This window comes from Notamacropus eugenii, chromosome 2, assembly GCF_028372415.1.
Source record: "Notamacropus eugenii isolate mMacEug1 chromosome 2, mMacEug1.pri_v2, whole genome shotgun sequence".
NCBI classification, from domain to species: domain Eukaryota; kingdom Metazoa; phylum Chordata; class Mammalia; order Diprotodontia; family Macropodidae; genus Notamacropus; species Notamacropus eugenii.
In genome coordinates, this window is record NC_092873.1 from 102,828,886 (window position 1) to 102,849,061 (window position 20,176).

At 36.1% G+C, this 20,176-nt stretch overlaps 1 protein-coding gene across 1 annotated transcript in view; it reads right to left on the reverse strand.

The window, feature by feature from the left end:
- Nucleotides 1–717: 717 nt before the first annotated feature.
- MED20 (mediator complex subunit 20) overlaps nucleotides 718–20,176 on the reverse strand; it is a 119,913-nt gene continuing 100,454 nt past the window's right edge. The window contains exon 7 of the transcript XR_011974251.1: nucleotides 718–19,915. The gene's annotated coding sequence lies outside the window, so the exon portion shown is untranslated. The remainder of the gene's footprint in view (nucleotides 19,916–20,176) is intronic.

Consider the following 20,176-nt stretch of genomic DNA (forward strand, 5'->3'; position numbering starts at 1 on the left):
GAGGTGGCTGGTGTGTCAGGTCACATTTCCTCCTCCATACCTATCATTTTCTCCTCCTCTCCATTGCATGTGTAAAGAATTAAGTAAGGAGACAGAATAGCCTGATTGGAGAAAAGTAAGTATCTGGACCCAGCTCTTAATACCTACTGTGTTAAAATTGTATCTTGTTCTGGTCTCCCTGAGCACTAACCCCTCCTCTAGTCAGTACAATAAGTTTATTAAGTAGCCAGTATAAAGGGACAGCTGCAAAAGGGAATCTAGAAGTCATGTACAAACTATCTCAAAGATCAAAGAGGTATAATTTACAAATTGTATCATATATTAACCAAAAAGTACATCCTGCTAATATGTGCTGAATCAGGGTAATCCATCTAAGTTTTGCTGTCAAGGTCTTTTGGTCCTTTGATATGTAAATCCCAGACAAATTCCAGACCTCCACAGTAAAGACCAGAAGATCACCAAATGGTGATGATAATGTTGAGATGATATGGACATGTTAACTTTACAGTTTTACTGATAACTATGAAATCACTGGATGTTAATTAAATAACCCCAAAGTGGCACAGATAAGAGTTAGTTGGATCCCCCCAAAAAACCCTATAAAAATGAGACCTCGAAGTGCTGCCCTGACCCGGAGCTCTTTTCCATCTCTATGGAAACCATGCTGTCTAGTGTTCCCAACTTTAATCCAAGATTACACGAGGGATATTCTTTGCCTTTTCCCCTTCCCATTCTCTTCCTCATGTTGCCTGCCTTCTTTTACCTCCCCAGACTGTCTGCCTCTGTATCCCTTTTGCCTCTTGTCTTTGTGCTGTTTACCCCTGCACCCATGAACACAGCCCTTTTTCCCCCTGTCATTATGGTCTTTCTCAGAGAGAACTTAAAGAAGTGGGTATGTCCATCCCCACATAAATTAATGATCAGTTTACCTACATTCCAAGGAAGGAGACCCACAAAGGCCATGCATACCTTTCTTCCTTTAGTTTTAATTTCTAAAATCAAAGAGCACAAAAGTTACCTACTTTGCCAGTGTCATGGAGACTATCCAACACATAGTCCAAATGGAAGTAGTTGTTGATGACCTAATTACTTCAAGACACACACACACACACACACACACACACACACACACACACACACACATATATCTTGGACAGACATGGCAAATGGACAGCTTTAAAGAATTCAAAAGTCAATGAGAGAAGAAGCATAATCAGTTTAAATAAACAAGAATATTATCAACAATGACTTTTGCACAAGAAATAAAATAAATCATCTGGATCAAAAAAGGAGGTGGACAAATCATAATAATAAGATTGAGATATAACAGATGGACAGCTCAAATGCTTCAATGGTATCCAAGAAATCTTGGAAGATTTAAAGAAAAGCATTTAGTACATCACATAGATCCTCCATGGAAAACAGAAGGGAAGAGAGAAGCAGTGTGGTGAAGTGGGTAGAGTGCTAGCCTTGGAGTCAGAAAGGCCTGAGTTCAAGTCTCTTCTCTGACATATACATTGGTCAAGTCACTTCATCTTTCACTGATCCCAGACAATTCCCTGAGTTTAAATTGCAGAAAAGGTGGTGCTGATCTGCCTTGGTAGAAGAACACTCTATATCAATCATAGGTTTGATTCTCATTTCCCCCCCAACCCTCCCAAAAAAGACTGATGAGAGAACACGTACAAAAATCATATAGGATAAGATGTTTATGGGGTATGAACTGAAAGAAATACATATATAAATGAGTGATCACAAACGCACTGAAATACCAAAATAGCTTCATTCTTTAGGTCTGTACATCTTATATCCCCAACTAGACTTTAAATTCTTGGAGGAGCAAGATACCTCTTTGTGTGGGTGAACATCTAGCACAGTGCTATGCTCATGTGTCTTAGCTTACCTATCTTAGTACAGTGCCTGGCACATAGTAAGCACTTAAGAAATGTTTGTTGCTTGCCTGTTAGCAAAGAGCAAGGACTCAACAGATATTCACTAGCTGAACTAACAGATAAACTCTGGTCTGCCTAGAAACAGCATTTCTACCTCTTGGGAGCTGCCAGCTTTGTTTTCTAATACTAGATAGAGCTTCTTCTTTACTACAATCGATACACTAGCAAATTCAGGGTTGACTGAGGCAGGAATCTTTTGTAATTTTGTCATGGTTGCTTTTTTAGCCTGGTTTCTCTGTGGGCCATTTTTGTCTTTCTAAGACACTTAAAGGACTGTTTCACTTGCTTGGTTACATATATACATTTGTATTTATGGCACATGTCTAGCCTCTGCTTCAGACAAAATTAGGCCTGTGCAGGCATAAAGCAGCATTTAAAATCTGCTGACCCACTGACCTCTTTGGTCTGTCAACATTTGATGTTAAAATAGGAAAACACACAGTGAGTCTATTCTTTATGGTGCTCTATCAACTGCCATGTGCTTCAGTTTTATATTTCTTTCATCTGGAAATTGTGTTCACACCACTAATTTCATTCCTCAAAAATGGGATTGCCTTTCTGGTATCACCTGCTTTATCATAGAAGTTACCCAAAATAACAGTGTCAATTAACCAGAGTTAGTATAGGGAACAAGCTGATGATTAAATTTCTAGTTAATCAGGGTTAGTTAGAAAATTCTTTTTATCTTAATTTCCATTGGTGAAAACATTTTAAAATGTATTTATTTACACTACTGCCTGAATAAGCATAGGTTTATCCATGTCTTACAAATGTCTAACTTATGAAAAACTTATAAACTGCCAGTGGTAGAGTTGTTGGCAAAAGCTGCTCTCGAAGTCCCTAGATCCAACAATGATGGAAATCTTTATTTCCATGCCAATTTCCATGCCAGCAAGCCTTGGAATGCACAGAACTATAGCTACTAAGGGCCCTCTGCCAAAAAAATTGGTTCAGTAATTAATAAAAATTAAAAAAAAAAAACTTCTGAGAGAATTCCTGTTATTCTTCACCATTAGATCATGTGGCTTCCCTTTCTCCCAATTCCAGTGGTGAATTCCAGAGAAGGAGATTTATTCAACAGACATTTCTGACATGCCTACTGCATACAAAGCACTGTGCTATATTAGGGAAAATATAAAGTTTAGATAAGACACAGTCTTTGACATGATGGAACTTATAGTCTAGTGGGAGAGGTCTAAAGGTCCTAAGAGCTTCTGAAGCAAGGTTAGAGAATAGGTAGGTGAGATGTACAACAGAAGCCCCACTAGTACTGAGGCCCCTAGAATAAGGCAGAGTCATATGTCATAGAATTTAGAGCTGGAAAGTTCCTTTAACAAACATCAAGCCTAACCCCCCCATATCACACAGAGGAGGAAGAAACCGAAGACCCATGAGAGTGAAATAAATTAAAGTCACACAGGTTATAGAGAATGAGGAATGGGATTCAGGTCTTCTAACGCCAAATGCAGCTGTCTTTCTATTATACCACACTATTTCTTTGTTCCTACTAAAAATACAAGGGGAGATATATTCCTGGAATCCAAATTGGGACAGAGAACACATTTTCCCTTTGAAACCATGTTTAACATGGTGGTTAGATTCCATGGTACTCTTATATGGAGATAGTATTGTTTTTCCCCCCAAAATTTATTAATTTGTCTTCAGTTTTCAACAATCACTTCCATAAGTTTTAAATTTTCTCCCCTTTCCTTCCCCCTTCCTAGTATTGAGATAGTGTTTGACCACATCCACGGTTAAACAGAGTTCTATTGACTTGCTTGGGAATCTAACCACCAGTTATAACCTTGTTTATGTGTGGAAATTCATTGAGTTCCAAGCAACTGCATTATAAAAAAGCTTTCAGAACATGACCTGTAAGTTGACTACGGCCTAGGAAATGATCATAAGAAGGGATCTTAGATATCTAGTCCCAGGCCCTTGTTTTGCAGATATAATTTGCCCAAGGTCACACAGGTGGAAGAAGCACTAGGAGACAAGACTGGATTCTCTGACTCCAAGTTGGCACTCTTCCCACTATGCCATCCATCAGACAAAAAAGGAATTTCCCTGACTCTTCAGTATGTTTGCTTCCATCCATCCAAAAGTGACTTGCTGGGACATCTGAGACACCTGACTAAAAGATTATGTGACTAAAGTGATAAATGGAGCATCATAAAGTTCTCCCAGAATTGTGCCTTTATGAAAATGAGATACATTGATTACAGTTGTGATGAGAGAAAACATAGTAAGAACCTAATAAATGTCAGATGAGGTTTATTAAGGAAGCTTCCCTAAAGTAACTAAATTTAAAGCCAGTTTTTGAGGAAGATGAGGTGCATGGACTAGTGGGAAGAACTAAAAAATTGGAAAAATATCTTGGAAGAGAAAGTGGTGAATTTACCCAAATAACAGAATTCCCTGGAGTCAGAAAGATGTGAATTCACATTTAGCCTCAGACACTTAATTGTAGGACCCTAAGCAAGTTACTTAATCTTTGTCTGCCTCATTTACCATTATTATGGATATTATAATAGCACCTACCTCCCCGAGGGTTGTCGGGAGGATTAAATATTTGTAAAGCACTTTGCAAACCTTTAAGTACTATATAAACGCTAGTTATTGTTAAGTAAGAGCATTAGAGGAATCAAATGGTAAAGAAATGAGAGTGCTATGGAAAAGATTGCAAAAGAATGAAAGTTATGGCAGAAAGAATTGGAAAGAGATTAACTACTTGCCATGAGAGGTACAAAACCTTACCAAAGCAACAGACTTTCTGAAAATTAAAATGGACCAAACAGAAACCAATAACTCTAGGAGATAACCGTAAATATTAAAACAGAGGCAAATGACTATAAAAAATGGAAGAAAATTTAAAGCATCTTCATATTCAAAACAACTGACCTAGAAAAGAAATCAAGGAGAAAGAATTTAAGAATCATTGGGTTGTCTGAAAACCATGATGAAAAAAAGAGCTTAGACATTACATTTTAAGAAATTATGAAAGAAAACTGCCCAGATGTCTTCAAACCAGAGAGAAAAGTTAAAATAGAATCCACCAGTTATCTCCTGAAAGAAACTACAAAATAAAAACTCCTAGGAATATTATAGCCATAATCCAGAACTTTCATTTCAAAGAAAAAATACTACAAGTAACCAGAAAGAAAGAATTATAGTACCAAGGAGTCATAGCAAGAATCATACACAAGTTAGCCGTTAACACATGTAGGACTGGAGAGCCTGGAATACAATATTCCAGAAGGTAAAGGAACCAAGAACACAACCAAGAATAACTTTCCCAGAAAAACTGAGTATAATCTTACAGGGGAAAAGATGAACCTTTAATGAGATGGAGGATTTCTAAGTACCCCTGATGAAAAGACCAGAACTCAGTAGAAATTATGAAATATAAACCAAGAGGTCAAGAGAAATACAAAAAAGTATATATGAGTGAGCAAGTATAAGGGACTAAAACAAAGATGCACTGCATATATTCTAATATGGGGAGATAATACATTTATTTCTTCACCCCCTCCTCAAACTTATCATCATTAGGAGTCAGAGAGGGCCTAGGACAGCTTTGTTAAGTTTTGATAATAAAAGAAGAAAGCAAAGGATGGGGAAAAGGAATACACTGGGGTGGAGGGTGGGGGAAAGTTACATCATTTGGTTATGGAAGTTGGAAACAATACCAAAAAAAGAATAAAGTGGAGGGGATCAGATAACACTTAAACCTCATTTTGATCTGAAGGGAAGGAAGAAAGAATACACACACACAGTTGAATATAGAAATATTTTTCACTCTAAATGTAAACAACATCGAAAGCTGAGGAGAGAGAAGGAAATAAGACGAAAGATAGATTCAGGGAAGCATTAGTTCTAAGTAAAAAAAACTTTAACCATGGAAAAAGGGGTTTAAGAGAAAAGAAAGAAATAGTAAGAACCTGCTACTGAGCTCTGGGTAAAGAAACAAGAAAAGGGTCAGAGGAACAGAAGCAGACTGCATAAAACTTAGAGCACTGGTGCTAAGAATACTAATACCTCACTACATCATTCTTCTTTACAAAGAAGTTAGGATCAAAGCAATGACCAAACACAATTCTAAAAGAATGATGATGAAGAATGCTACCCAGTCTTCTGACAGAGGTGACAGACACAAGGCATAGAATAAGATATGTTTCTGGACTTAGCCAATATAGCAATTTGTTTTGCTTAACTATGAATATATATATATATAAATAAATTTTAAACCGGGGGTTTTACTTTTCTTTTGTTCAAAGGAAGAAGGGAGATGGGGAGAGAAGATGCAATGCTTATTAACTGGAAAAAGTGAAAGGAAAAGCCACAAGGTTATCACAATAAAAATCCAGAGTTCCCATATGAAAGGACATACTGAAATCATGATTGCACAAGGGGTACTAATGCCTTCTGTATATTAGAGGAGCTCTTGGAATACAGTATTCCAAAAGGCAAAAAAAATTGGGCTTACAACCAAGAATAACTTACTCAGTGAAGTTAAGAATACTACTATAAGGGGAAAATGAACTTTTAATGGGAGAGGAGACTTTCAAATATTTCTGATGAAAAAATCAGAACTAAGTAGGAACTCTTAAATTCAAGCATAAGAATTAAGAAAATTTAGAAAAGTAAATCTGAGTAATGGGAAGGGGCTATATGATGATATTGTGTTACCATTCTAATGGGGAAAGAAGAAGCAAGTCTCCCTTCAGAATCTTAATATCTTCAAAGGAAGTTAAATAATAAAAATGGAGGACATATAGGAAGAGAGAGTTCTGTTCAAAGGATATGAAGAGGGGAAAGAGAAGGGAGGCCAAAAGGAATATACTAGTGTAGAAAGGGAGTAGAAGGAACTTCACTTTCTCATAAAAAGAGGGTGTAAGAAGAGTACACAAGCATGGATGAAAGGGTAGGAGGAGCAGGTATCATTCCTATTTGAAGTAGTGTGATGGTAAGAGAATTTAAAGCTGTTCTCTGCCCCTTAATAGGCCTATGTGACCTGCTTTGAGCTCTGATTCAGCCCACAGCTTGAGTCACATGGAGCCAATGGTGGGAGGAACTTGCTGAATGGGTGGAGCAGGAAGGGAGAGAGTGAGGTGGAGCTGGGAGAAAGCAGGCAAAGCAGAGCAGAGCAGCTAGCAGTGCGTGAGAGAGGGAGTGATTTTGCCTGAGTTTGTTTGTGGGGAAGGCTGATGGAGGGAAGGCTTGGGGATAGCCTTGTTCCCTGCATTGATAATGTGTATAAATTTCTTTGTTACTATGATGGATTTGGCTTTTTGGTGTTTAAATTAATGTATTGGTTTCATCTTTGAGGAATAGAGCTTTTATTTTACAAATTTACCCTGGAAATATGCATGCATATCCATAGTGGCTGTTGTGGATATGGCATTGGCATTACAAGCAGACATAGGAATGTTGCATACAACAGTTTGTTGTAGAAATACATCAGTGAAACAAGTGGGGACAAGACAAAATAGTCACAAGCAAAACCAACTTCCAGATCCTGAAGAGGTGATTTAAAAGGAAAAAAATAAAAGCAACAAACTAGAATTTAGAAGGAGGACAGAGTAAAGGAATTAATTGGGGAATTGCTAAACAAATTGTGGTTTATAAATAGAATGCATTATTACTGTGCTGCAAGAAATGATGAAAGAGATGATTTTCAGAGAATTCTTAATATGAATTGATGAAATGAGTAAAGAGTAAGAGCAGAACCAGAAGAGCCATTTATAGAAGGACAAAAACACTGTTAAAGAAAAACATCTTTGAAAGACTTAAGAACTCTGAGCAGTGCCATGGCTATCATATCTCCAGAATACCTAAGATGAAGAGTTACCCATGCCCTGACAGAGAGGGAATGGGCACAAACAGAAGAAACAAAAGGGTTTTGGACATGAACACTATATGGATTTATTTTTCTTCACTATGCCTTGTTTGTTCAAATTTTTTCTTAGTTTTTAACTGGGGGGAAAGGAGGTAGATTAGCAAAAGAGATGCATCCCCCACATCCATCAAAAGACATCCACTGAAACATTTTTAAAATCCACAGAAAATAACAACAAAATTCAGAAGGAAGCACAGATAAATGGGATAACTTTGACAGCAATGTATGGGATTTAGCCTACATATTTTTTAAAACTTATGAAATAGAGATTCATGGTTTCATACAGAATCCTCTTTTGTGTTCTGCTGTTTGGAAATACTCTTTTGGGGGTGTTTAAGTTCAGAATTTTAAAAAAATCAACTATGAGATATAACAGGCTTAATAGGAAAGCTGTAACAAAAGCTTTAATTTGGAGAAATAATGAAAGATGAATTTAGGGGTAGGTGAAAACTCAACAGGATAATTGGTGAGTTGTATTATTATTTCTATAAAACCTTCAATAAATCCAATCTCCATAAATCTGGAATCTTCAATCATCTAGTCCCATAGTACGCCTGGAACTCAAAGAAGTTCCAAAGAGTCAATATACCACCAAGAAAAACTGAAGGCATGAAGGTATAGTTTATGCCTATAATTATGAAAACAAAGATGGTTTTAGAGAGATGTTTTGTGATAATATATTTAAGGGTCATAAAGTTATGTCATTTCCCTACAAAAGATAACTGTGGAAATTCTAACAGGAACATGATATTAGAAGAAGACAGAAGGACACAGAAAAAAGAAAAGATCTGAGGTTTTTTTATTTTTTACATTATTGAGGTACTGCCTGGTGTAAATGTTCAACCCTCCTGAGCTTCACTGTCTGTATCACTAAAATGAAAGTGGAAGAGAAGTCGGACTCTGTCAATGATCTATATCATCCTTTCTTTCAGCTCTAGCATCTTATGATCCTAGGAATGGATATTCTCTACTTTTCAGTTTAAGTAATGCAAGTGAACTTTATATAAAATAGGTTAAAGCTAACAAGGAAGTTAAGGTACACACTGCTTCAGTATTATCTGATGATGGGATACCTTACAATGTCTCTCTATAACATCATTTTAAAATTGAATTCTCATTATATGATGTTGTTGATATGAGTGTAAAAGGTATGGGAGATTAGGATGAATGTGTCCTAGACCCAAGGTGTCCACCCAAGATGCTTTTTTTTTATTTTTACTAAAATTATTTTATCATCATTTTCCTTTTTCCTCCAATAGTGAAATGAAGGGAAAAAAAATCCAGCTTTAGTTAGTTGAGCTCATTAATCAAATCTGTGCCTATTTACTTTTATTTTTAAATAAAGATTAAATCTATACAGAGTTGTCTCCTACAAGTGTTTGTAGTTCTAATTTTTAATTCAGCTGCATGATCTCAGGGAAACATAATGCATAAGGAGATATTTGAACACTAAGGCATGAGAAGAAAGGTAACATCTCCATAAATGCTCTCATAAAAATTTGCAAAGGGCTACAGGATCATGATTAATTGTCATTTATTACAAGAAGAAGTATGAACATTTTTTACTTGGAACAACAAACAGGGTACCTTGCTATTTTCCACTGGCATGAAGATGTTGGCAAAGAATCTTCTGTTATTGCCTCACACTCCTGGTGAAGATCTGGATCACATTAAGTAACAGCTGACTTAATTACTGGTGCATAAGAGCAAGGAAAATGTCAGAAGCAAAGAATGGAAAACTTCAGAATGCAAAATGGGCTAGCTTCAGATTTTATATAACATCCCTAAAGACAAAAGGTAGGTTGACAAGTCAATCTGTAAATACTAAGTAGGCTTGCATCCTGGGCAAATTGGCCAGTTCCAGCTCCAATCTATCTTGGCAGTGCCTTCTTGAAAATGTAAGCTATCAACAACCATAGGAAAAATCACTATACTAATATAAGAAGTACGCAAATTAAAACCACCCTGAGATTCCACCTCATACCCATCAGAAAAGCCAACATGATAAAAGATTAAACTGACAATAATCGGGGGCAGCACAGAAGGAGAGGGCAGCTAGGTGGCACAGGGGATAGAGTGCAAGGCCTGATGTCAGGAAGACTCATCTTGAGTTCAAATCTGGCCTCAGATACTTTTTAGCTGGGTGACCCTGGGCAAATCACTTAACCCTGTTGGCTTCAGTTCATCTGCAAAATGGGCTGGAGAAAGAAATGGCAAACTTCAGTTATCTTTGCAAAGAAAACCCCAAATAGGGTCACAAAAACACACATGAACAATAACAATAGAAAAAGAAAGCTAATGCACTGTTAGCTGAGCTTTGAATTGGTTCAGACATTTCAGAAAGCAGATTTGAACTTATAGCCACCATGTTGCTGGACTGTGCACACTCTTTTACCTATCATTACTAGGCAAATATCCTGAAGAAGTCAAAAAGACATAGAGGAAGGACCCATATAGAAGCACTTTCCTTTATAGCAAACATTTGGAAGCAATGTGGGTGCTCTTCAACTGAACAAATTATGGTATATGAATGTATTGGAATATCATTGTACCATAAGAAATAACAAGCATGGCATGGTAGATTAAGAGCTTCCCTCAAAGCCAGGAAGACCTGGGTTCAAGTCTTGCCCCTAATACATATAGTCCCTGTGACCATGGGCAAATTTCTAAGACTCTAAGTTGCAGAGAAACTGCAGATTTGCATTGCTACAGGGAGTTTTCTTTCCTGAGAATTTCCCATACCAAAGAAATCACAGGTCTAGTCCCTTAAGAAATGATGGTAATGGATACAGAGAAACCTATGAAGCTTTATATAAATTCATTCAAACTGATTAGAAGAACCAGGAGAAAAATGTAAAGGATGACCACAATAATATAAAAGAAAGCAAATTTCAAAGACTACACAACTCCTGGTCAGAGCAATGACCAATCATGACTTCAGAAGACTGATTAGTCCTGGCCAATTTTTGAACTTGTTTTGCTTGATTACATTTTATTTATTTGTTAAGAGAGAGAGCGCTGCTTTTTTAGGGGAAGGAGTGAGTTACTAGGTCATGATAGAGATACAAAAAAAGAAAGAGAAGAAAAAGAAAAGTATTAATATTTTAAAATATATTTTTCACATACAGAGTGAAATGAGCAGAACCAGAAGAACATTGTACACAATAACAGCAATATTGTACGATAAACAACTCTTCGTGACTTAGCTACTCTCAGCAATACAATGATCTACGACAATCCCAAAGGACTATGAAAAATGCTAACTGCCTCCAGAGAAAGAAGTGATGGAATCTGAATACAGACTGAAGCACATTAGTTTTTACTTTCTTTCTTTTATTTTTGCTCGCCTTCTTCCACAAAATGACTAATATGGAAATGTTTTACATGATTGCACAAGTATGACCTTTATCAGATGGCTTAGTATCTTAGGGAAGGGGGAGAAGGGAGAAGAGAAGAGAAGGATAGATAGAATTTAGAACTGAAAACTTAAAAAAAAAGAAATCCCAACAAATGTTGAATTTTGCATTTCCATGTAATCATGGAAAAAATAAAATACTTTAAAAAACTGTATGTTCACTATGCCACAGGGAATCCTTTTTTTTTTTGCTCTTTTTACATGCTGATATAGTCGTATTTATTGATGACTGTAAGTTCATAATAAAAAGAATTAACAAAAAATATTGCCTTTTGAAAACTGTTGTTTTGAGTTCTATTCTCCTGGCAACATGTAGACAATAATGCCATAACTAAAATGGAATTAGCTAAATATGCTAAGATATTAGCAGTTTTCTTGGCAGATAAGCAACCTAAGGATTCCCAATGACCCCTACATCTCCTTTCATTCTATCAACATGAATGAAAATTTTAGCTAGTCTCACGATCTAAGTCTATTGAACACTGCATTATTAAATTCTGAAATAGTCACAAACACCATCTTTTCACTGTAATTCAGCTTTGTAGGCTGCTTGCAAATGGAAAATGCTGACAATGAGGTATATAAACAACAGATGTTATAAGAACAGAAGAAAGTCAAAAGAAAAAAATGACTGTTAAGGCAAAAAGTTTCAACAGCTTGGTGAGATAAATGGTAAACTGAAGTCATTTAGTGCTACCACTAGTTGGGAAGAGATAGCAATGGAAAAAACTATCAGGCGGAGTGAAAAGTTCTTTCCCTTTGTCTTTGCTCAACAAAAGTCTTTCTTTAAAAATGAAGAATCATTTCAAAAGGCTCTATTTACATGGGAAATCTAATGTTTGTAGGAAATAGCAAATAGATAAATTTGACTGGAATTTATGCTAAGTGGGACTCATGTAAAATAAGTGTGGACAGATAGCTTAGGGCTAGAAGACCATGAAAGGCTTTAAAAGTCACCCACAGGAGTTTATATTTTACTCTGGACACAAGAGGGAGCCACTGAAGTTTTTTTAAGTAGGGGAGTTGACACTGTCAGACTTGTCCTTTAGGATTATCAACTTGGCAGCTGAACGGATTGGAGTGAGGGTGGATAAGAAAAGGGAAAACTGGAGGAAAGGAGATTAATTAAGAGTACCTAATTAAGAGGGTACTGCAGTAGTCTGGCTGAAATATACACACTTAAACTACACCAAGGTAGAGGTTTTGTGAGGAGAAAGAAGGGGACAGAACAAGAGAAGCTGTAGACTACACAAGATTCGGAAACTAGATTTGAGAGGGAAGGATAAGGGATAACTGACTCCTGAGCAGCAAACTTAGGTGATCAGAAGTATGGTGGTAACTTTGATAGAAATAAGTTGGAATAAGGGACAGGTTTTTCAGGGGAGAAAATGAATTCTGTTTTAGACAGACAATGCAGTTAGAGACTTCTAAAGGAGTATCTAAGTAGAGATGTTCAAAAGGTGATTAATAAACAAAGATTGGAACTCGAGAGAGATGAGATATACAGATTTGTGAGTTATCTACACAGAGATGAAAATGGAGCTCCAATAGATAATGAGGTCACCACGAGAGAGTATAAAGAGAACAGGTAGCCTATGACAGAGTACTGGTAGGGAGGGGGAGCGGTATACTCACCCATACAGAAGACATGGATGATTCAGCAAATAAGAGCAAAAAGGAACAGTTGGACAGGTAAGAAAGGAACTAGGAAAGAGAACTGTTATGAAATCCCAGGAAGTAAAGAACAGTCAGAAAGGTGAGGGGTCCAACAGTGTCAAAGACTGCACAAAGGTGGAAGAGGATTAGCACTAAGAAAAGGCTATTTGCTTTAGCGATTGAAAACTTTGGTAATCCTGGAAAAAGCAGTTTCAGTCTAGTGGTGGGATGAAAAGAGAGATTGGGAGGGGCTGAGAAATGAATGAGATGACTATATATGTATAATGGGTATTATATTTCTTGCCTTCTCAACGAGTAGGGTAGAGGTGGAGAGAGAGAGAACTGAAAATAAAAATAAATTTTTTAAAAAGAGAGAAGTGAATAAGAGGTAAGGAAGCAGAGGAATTAAGTATGTATAGCTTTTCTCTACAAGTCTTGTTATAAAAAAGGAGACAAGCTATAGGTACTGGGGAGACAGTAGGTCTAATCAAGGATCTTTTTGTTTGTTTTTAAAGAGGTAGGAAATCTGGACAAATTTATAGGTAAGAGGAATAAAGCCAATGCCTAAAGAGATAATGACCTGTGTGTATGCTCATGCACATGCGTGTGTGTGTGTGTGTGTGTCTGTGGAAAGAGAGACAGAGAGAAGAATAATAAGAGAGATTGAAGATAAGAACAAAAGGGAGGATGGAATAAAGGAGACAGAGGGAAAAAGGGAGGGATGAAGAGAAAACAAAAGGAGGAGAGGAGGGAAATGGCAAAAAAAAAGGGGGGGAGGGGTTATTTGAAGGGACAAATTCCCAAAGGAGACAGGATAGGATGAGATAGGACTCGTCTTTCTTTGTCCTTTTAGCTTTAATGAAAATTCCATTTATTGGATCCAGTTTTATCTTTGGATCCTTCCTAATGTCAGAAAGAGTATTATGTAGCCTGTCTTATTTCTCCTAACTAGCAGAAATAAGCTTATTCAATCTTGAGGAGGTAAAGTGCAACTACAGATATTCTCAGCATATATCTCAACAACCTCAGAGTGACAAGAAAAGTGCCAAATGTCTCTAGAAAGTAAAACTTCATCAAGAAAAACAGGCAGAATTTGGAATTATGCCCAAAAGGCTATGAAATTATATATACCCTTTGATCCAGCAATACCTAATGCTAAGCCTATATCCCAAAAACATCCAAAAAAAAGAGAAAGGATTTATTTGTGCAAAAATATCTCTAGGAGCTCTTTCTGTGGTGGCCAAGAATTGGAAATTGAAGGGATGCCCATCAATTGGGGAATGGCTAAACAAGCTATGATATATGATTGTGATGGAATATTATTAAGAAATGACAAACAGGATGACTGCAGAAAAACCTGGAAAGACTTAAAGGAACTGCTATAGAATGAAGTGAACAGAACCAGGAGAATGTGGTACACAGTAAAACAGTATTGTTCGATGAAGAATTGTGAATGACTTAACTATTCATAGCAATACAGTGATCCAAGACAATCCCAAAGGACTAATGATGAAGCATATTATCCACCTCCAGAGAAAGAACTGATATTGAATATAGACTGAAGCATGCTATTTTTCACTTTCTTTCTTTCTTTTGAGTCTTCTTGTACAAAATGACTAATATGGAAATATTTTATATAATTGCACATGTATAATCTATATCTGATTGCTTACCTTCTCAAGCAGTGGGGAGAGAGGGAAGGTGGGATAGAATTTAGAACTCAACACTTTAAATAAAAACGTTTACAAAAATGTTAAAAAGAGGCAGAAAATACTTCTTTACTGCCGAGAGTTTTTTGAAATAACTGAGAAAGGCTGAACTACCTAAAGTTCCCATTCACTTTAACCATCCCCCAATCCACCCATAGGTTTAAAAAAAATTACAAGTTTCAAGTTCTGGCTATAGCAGACTTCCCTGTCTACTCAGGTGGTGTACTGTTAATGTATTTTTGCATAATAGGAAGATCTTTCCCATCCATTAATAGGCCCATGTGACCTCCTTGAGTCACATGAGCCTATGATAGGAGGAGCTTGCTGAATGGGTAGAACAGGAAGGGGTGGAGCAGGAAGGGTAGAACAGAAAGAGGCAGAGCTGAGAAGTTGGTCAGTTTAGTCAGACCTGGGAAGGACAGAGGAAGCAGGCACCTGGGATTGTGTGTGTTTGTGGGAAGGCCTGATAATGTGTATAGACTTCTTGATTACTATGATGGATTTCTTTGTTGCTATGATGGATTTGATTGGAATTCAATGTTGGGAATTCAGCTTTCTGGTGTCTGAATAAATGTTTTAGTTTTGTCTTGCATGTGGAAAGTCTGTTATATTTTGCGATTCAGAACTGTACTGGCATTTTCATAGCCACCAAAGATGCTGTGAATATCACACTGGCACTACAGGTGGTGACTGTCTCTACAATTCTCTACACCTCAGAACAAGTGGAAAAACTTTATCCTGCCCAGCCACTTAACAGGAATAAAGTACAACTGCAAGGGGATGAGGAAGACTTTCTAGAGCAGGGCTAGTAAGAGACAGGAAGGGGTCTATAAACACAACTACACTCTTCTTCTGGCAGGGTTTATACAGAGCAGACACCTAAATGGTTTGTTTCTTCTCCCTCCAACTGAAGAAGATTGCACAAGGTTCTCTGGGGAAAACATATGCTATAACAGTTGAAGAAAAAAGCTAAAAGAAAAAAAATCAAGAAAAAAGCCCAACTCCCAAACAAACAAATACTAAGACTCATAAAGACAAAGGGAAAATGAGCTATCCAGAAAAGGTTATAATAAATACAATGAATGGTTTAAGAAAAGCAAACAAAAGAGCTCTAAGCTAAAAGAAAACAAGATAATAAATTCTATATATTCCCTAGAAATAATGGAACAGCAAAAAAGAAACTTCAAAAGAAATAAAACATTCAAGAATTAGCATGGAAATTAGGTCAGAAATGAGAGTATTCAAAGAAATAAGATAAACAACAGGGTCAATAATTTAAAACATATAATGTAGAATAGACTATTCAAAATGGGACAAGCTCTGAAAAACAACGACTGATTTGGACCTCAAAAAAAAGTCATTCCGAAAACCTGGCAGAAGAGGAACAAAAGACAACAACTTTTGAAAAAACACACAAGATGAGAATTCTATACAAGTTCAAGTGACTATCTTTAAAAACTGAGGGGTTATAAGTTTCCCGGAAAAACCCAGTAAGTTGAAAAGCATGAAGATAATCATATAAAGAAAGAATAATAAAAGAAAACCACACAGAAAATTTAAAAACAAACTGCAAAGAATGAATCCATAGAATATCAACACAGAATTAAAATGCCCAAGTATGTATTTCCATTTTAGAATTTCAATGCCAAATAACAAATTTTGTAGGCAGCCAAGAGAAAAGCCTTTAGTTATGAAGGAAGTCAATTCAAATAGGCCAAACTATTCTCAACTTTTTGAGAAATCAGAGATCAGAATAATTTATTCCAAAAGTCAAAGAAATTGGGATGATGGCTCAAAATAACATATCCTGCAAAGTTCAAATCAATCTTCATTGCAGAAAAGAGGCATATGAATTATTACCCCAAGACTAGAGGTGAACAAAATATTCAGTTTGTAAACACTCCCAACAAAGAAAACAGAAGAAATGTAAATCACAATCAAGAAAAGACCTCACTCATTCTTATGTAAGACGACTTTTTTTTTTTAAACTTCTTCACGAAAGAAAGAAAGCACAAAGAGCTATCATCAAAGGACAAAAGAACCTAAGGGGGTAAAGATTTCAGGAGAATTTAAAATGTCAAGAGAAGGAAAAAAGAATTGACTCAAAATTCAATAAGCCAAAATCCACATTCCTTGCTAATTATTACTATAATTATTATAATTATAATTATTATAATTATTATTTTAGTGAGAGGTATGTTGCTGAATTGGGAGGGAAGAAGGTAGGAGGCGGCAGAGGAAAGCCAAAGGTAGCCTACTTGGCCTGAATGTAAGCAGACAAGGGACTGCAATTTCTCAGTTTCTCAATAAACATGGGGAAGGGCTGTGCGAGAGTAAGGTAAGACAGTAGAGGGGAAGAGGGACCGATGTTGGAAGCAGAAGAAAGCTGGTCTCACCTTAAAAGAGCACAAATGTGCCACTGAAATCTTCCCAGGCAATATATGTGGAAGAGTGACAAGGGCCTTCCTTTTATAATCAGTTTTGTCTGGAGGAATGGGGACCTTTGGGTTATACTTCTTATAAATGCATTGCACTCCAGGTGAAAGTGTGTGGATGGGGAGAGATTCAGAAATAGTACTTCTCATAACCATGGCTAGGAAAAGAATTCTTAACTAAACAAGGGACAGGAATAATTTCTTTTAAAAAGACAGAGAATTTCATTTCAAATCCACAAAATTTTTAAAAAGTTTGTGCACACAAAATCAATGTAGTTAAGGTAAACAGGAAAACTATTAAATGCGAAAATATTTGCATCAGATCTCTGATAATAAAAAAAAAATCTAGTATCCAAAAAATATAGGGGATTAACACAAATAGATGAGACTAAAAGTCTTTAAATAATAAGAAAACTGCAAATTAAAACAAGAGAGGTTACACCTCATGCTCAGTGAATTGGCAAGGATGACAAGACAGAAACAGTCAATGTTGGAGGAGCTCTGAAAATAAAAAGGGACACAGGTAAACTATTGGAAGAGCTGTGAAATGGTCTCACAAGTCTGAAAAATAATTTGGAATTCTATGAAAAAATTCACTAAACTGTTTAAAATTCTTTGATCCAGAGATATTACTACTGAATATATACTGTAAAGAAGCAAAAGAGAGGTTCTATATATACCAAAGTAGCCAAAGCATAAGTTTTTGTGACAACAAAAAACTGTGTGCCATCAAATTAAGGAATGGTTAAACAAAGTAAGGTAAATAAATGTCATGGGATATCACAATGTCATAAGGAATAAAAAAAGAAATATCACATAAAAATAAGAAATATCACATAAAAAAAGAAATGAGGAAAAGCTGTGTGACCCTGGACAAGCCATTTAACCACTGTCTCAATTTCCTCAACTGTAAAATGGGGATAATAATAGCATCTTAGGGTTGTTATGAGGATCAAAGGAAATATTTGTAAAATACGTTATAACCTTAAAACACTACATGAGTGCTAATTATTATTATGTACTTTCCATCTTTCTTTGTTTCAAGGTGGAGCTTAATGGCAGGACAGAGAATATATCTAAAAAGATTATGATGTAAAAAAAGGCAAAAGCAAAATTTAATAGTAAATAATTTTATAACTGACAAAACAAAATTAAGATTGATTTTTGCCTCAGTCCTACCACACTACTTAAATATTTCTCTATCAGTCAAAGATTACTGATAAGTAATAAGTGGATAAGATGCAGAAGTAATGTGTATAGTAAAAAGATCACAGAACCAAGGCTCTGGACACTCAATTTACCATTAAGTGTTTGTTTGGGAGTAAATCGCTATAGGCCTAATGAATTCACACTCACAGATGATCTGTGTTTAGCTTTTTTTCTTGAGAAGATTTGACCTCAAGCAAGTCTAAAGTATAGAGCACTGAGCTTTAAACTTTATTCCCCCACAACCCTCTCTGGGACTCCATTTTTTGCTCTGTAAAATGAATGACAGGATCAGAGGTAGATAGATCCCATGAAGTTCTGACATTCTTTGACTTCTATGCTGTGGACAGTATAGCACTCAAAACTATCATAATAAACTGCCTGAAATAAGACAACTGCTCTTTGTCATAATTTACTCATTTCTATGTCTCAGGAGGAAAAAGTGAGGCTGGCCTCCCTCACTCAAAACAAAGTCAAGTGCAAGTCGTCATCATTACTCTGATGTTATGTTCTTCTTCTAAAATGAAGAATGAACACAACAACAACAATTTCAATGTTGTATGTTTAAAATACATAACATTTTTTCATCATGTTTTTTCTAGAATTTGTCAAAGGAGCACAGGCTACCTTTCTTCTTGAACAACTAAAATATCCATTTATTGGTTTTAAGCACATAAAGTACTACTAAGCAGCAACACTTCAGCTACCTATTTCTTTATTCTGCATTCCTAGTGTACTGAAAGTTAAACTGGCATAACATAGGAAAAGTATGTAAAAGAAAGGATGACACTTAATTTCAAATAAGGCAAACTATGGTGGTGAGCATGTTGCTGAGACGCAGCAGTGAAAGACCAGTTGATTCTGGTAACTGAAGCAATTCAATGAACTGAGCATTGAGGTCTATACTTGATTTCACCCCAGCCCTTTTTACCATAAACTTTTATAAACCAAGTTCTAAAATGAATTTTTAATTTTTTAAACATTAAAAGTTATATTTTTAATTTAGGGACAAAATGCTATATACAAGGATGACCCTGGGATTCAACAACCCAAATCAAAAATCAAAGAAGAAGGGCAGAGGTTGTGATGGAGTAATTTGAGGTAATAAAAGGAGTTGATTATCTAACAGATTATTTACTACCACAGCTAGCTCCTTAGAGAATATAAATGGGAAGACATATCTTAGAATTAAATGTAGGAATTTAACGATCTTGCTGGTCTTCTCAGAATGTCTAGAGACTAAATACTCTACAGGAGATGAGAATGAAGAGGAGGGAAGCTTACAAGAAGGTGAGAATGTTATTGGCTTTTTAAGACTTGACCTATAAACAAAAAGAAATACAGCTAAATTTAATTACCATAAAAAGTAACATAAGTATACTAAGGTATACTATTGTCCTTAGATCAAATTGTTCAGTTCACTTTCAAATATCATGCCATCTTTGGAATTTAGTAATGCTGGGGTCATGACATAGAGAGAGAAAAGAGACAAACCCAAATGGAACTCACTTTTAGGCTGCACACATTGTATCTTACCTGGTCAACAGAGGAAGCAAAGTAGGTCTTCAGAATTGTACCTGTGCTCTGTCCTGAAGCCTGAGTAGAATTTTAGACACTGACTGGAAGCCAGAGTTCCTAGAAGCCTAGTCAGTTTCCAGAACCAACCAATCAACAATATCAAAAACGAACAAATTACTCACCAATGACAAAGCAAACATATGAAACCAGTGTACACAAGACATAACAGTGGTAAATTTTTACTGACCTTTGTTTTATTAACTCAATCAAACTATTCTTTTAGGTCAGTAGAAGGTTGAGTTTTGTGGTGGTATACAGATAAGATATTATACACACTCTAAAAAATATCAAACTCATTTTTTTTCCCAGAAGAGGTTTAAAAAGTA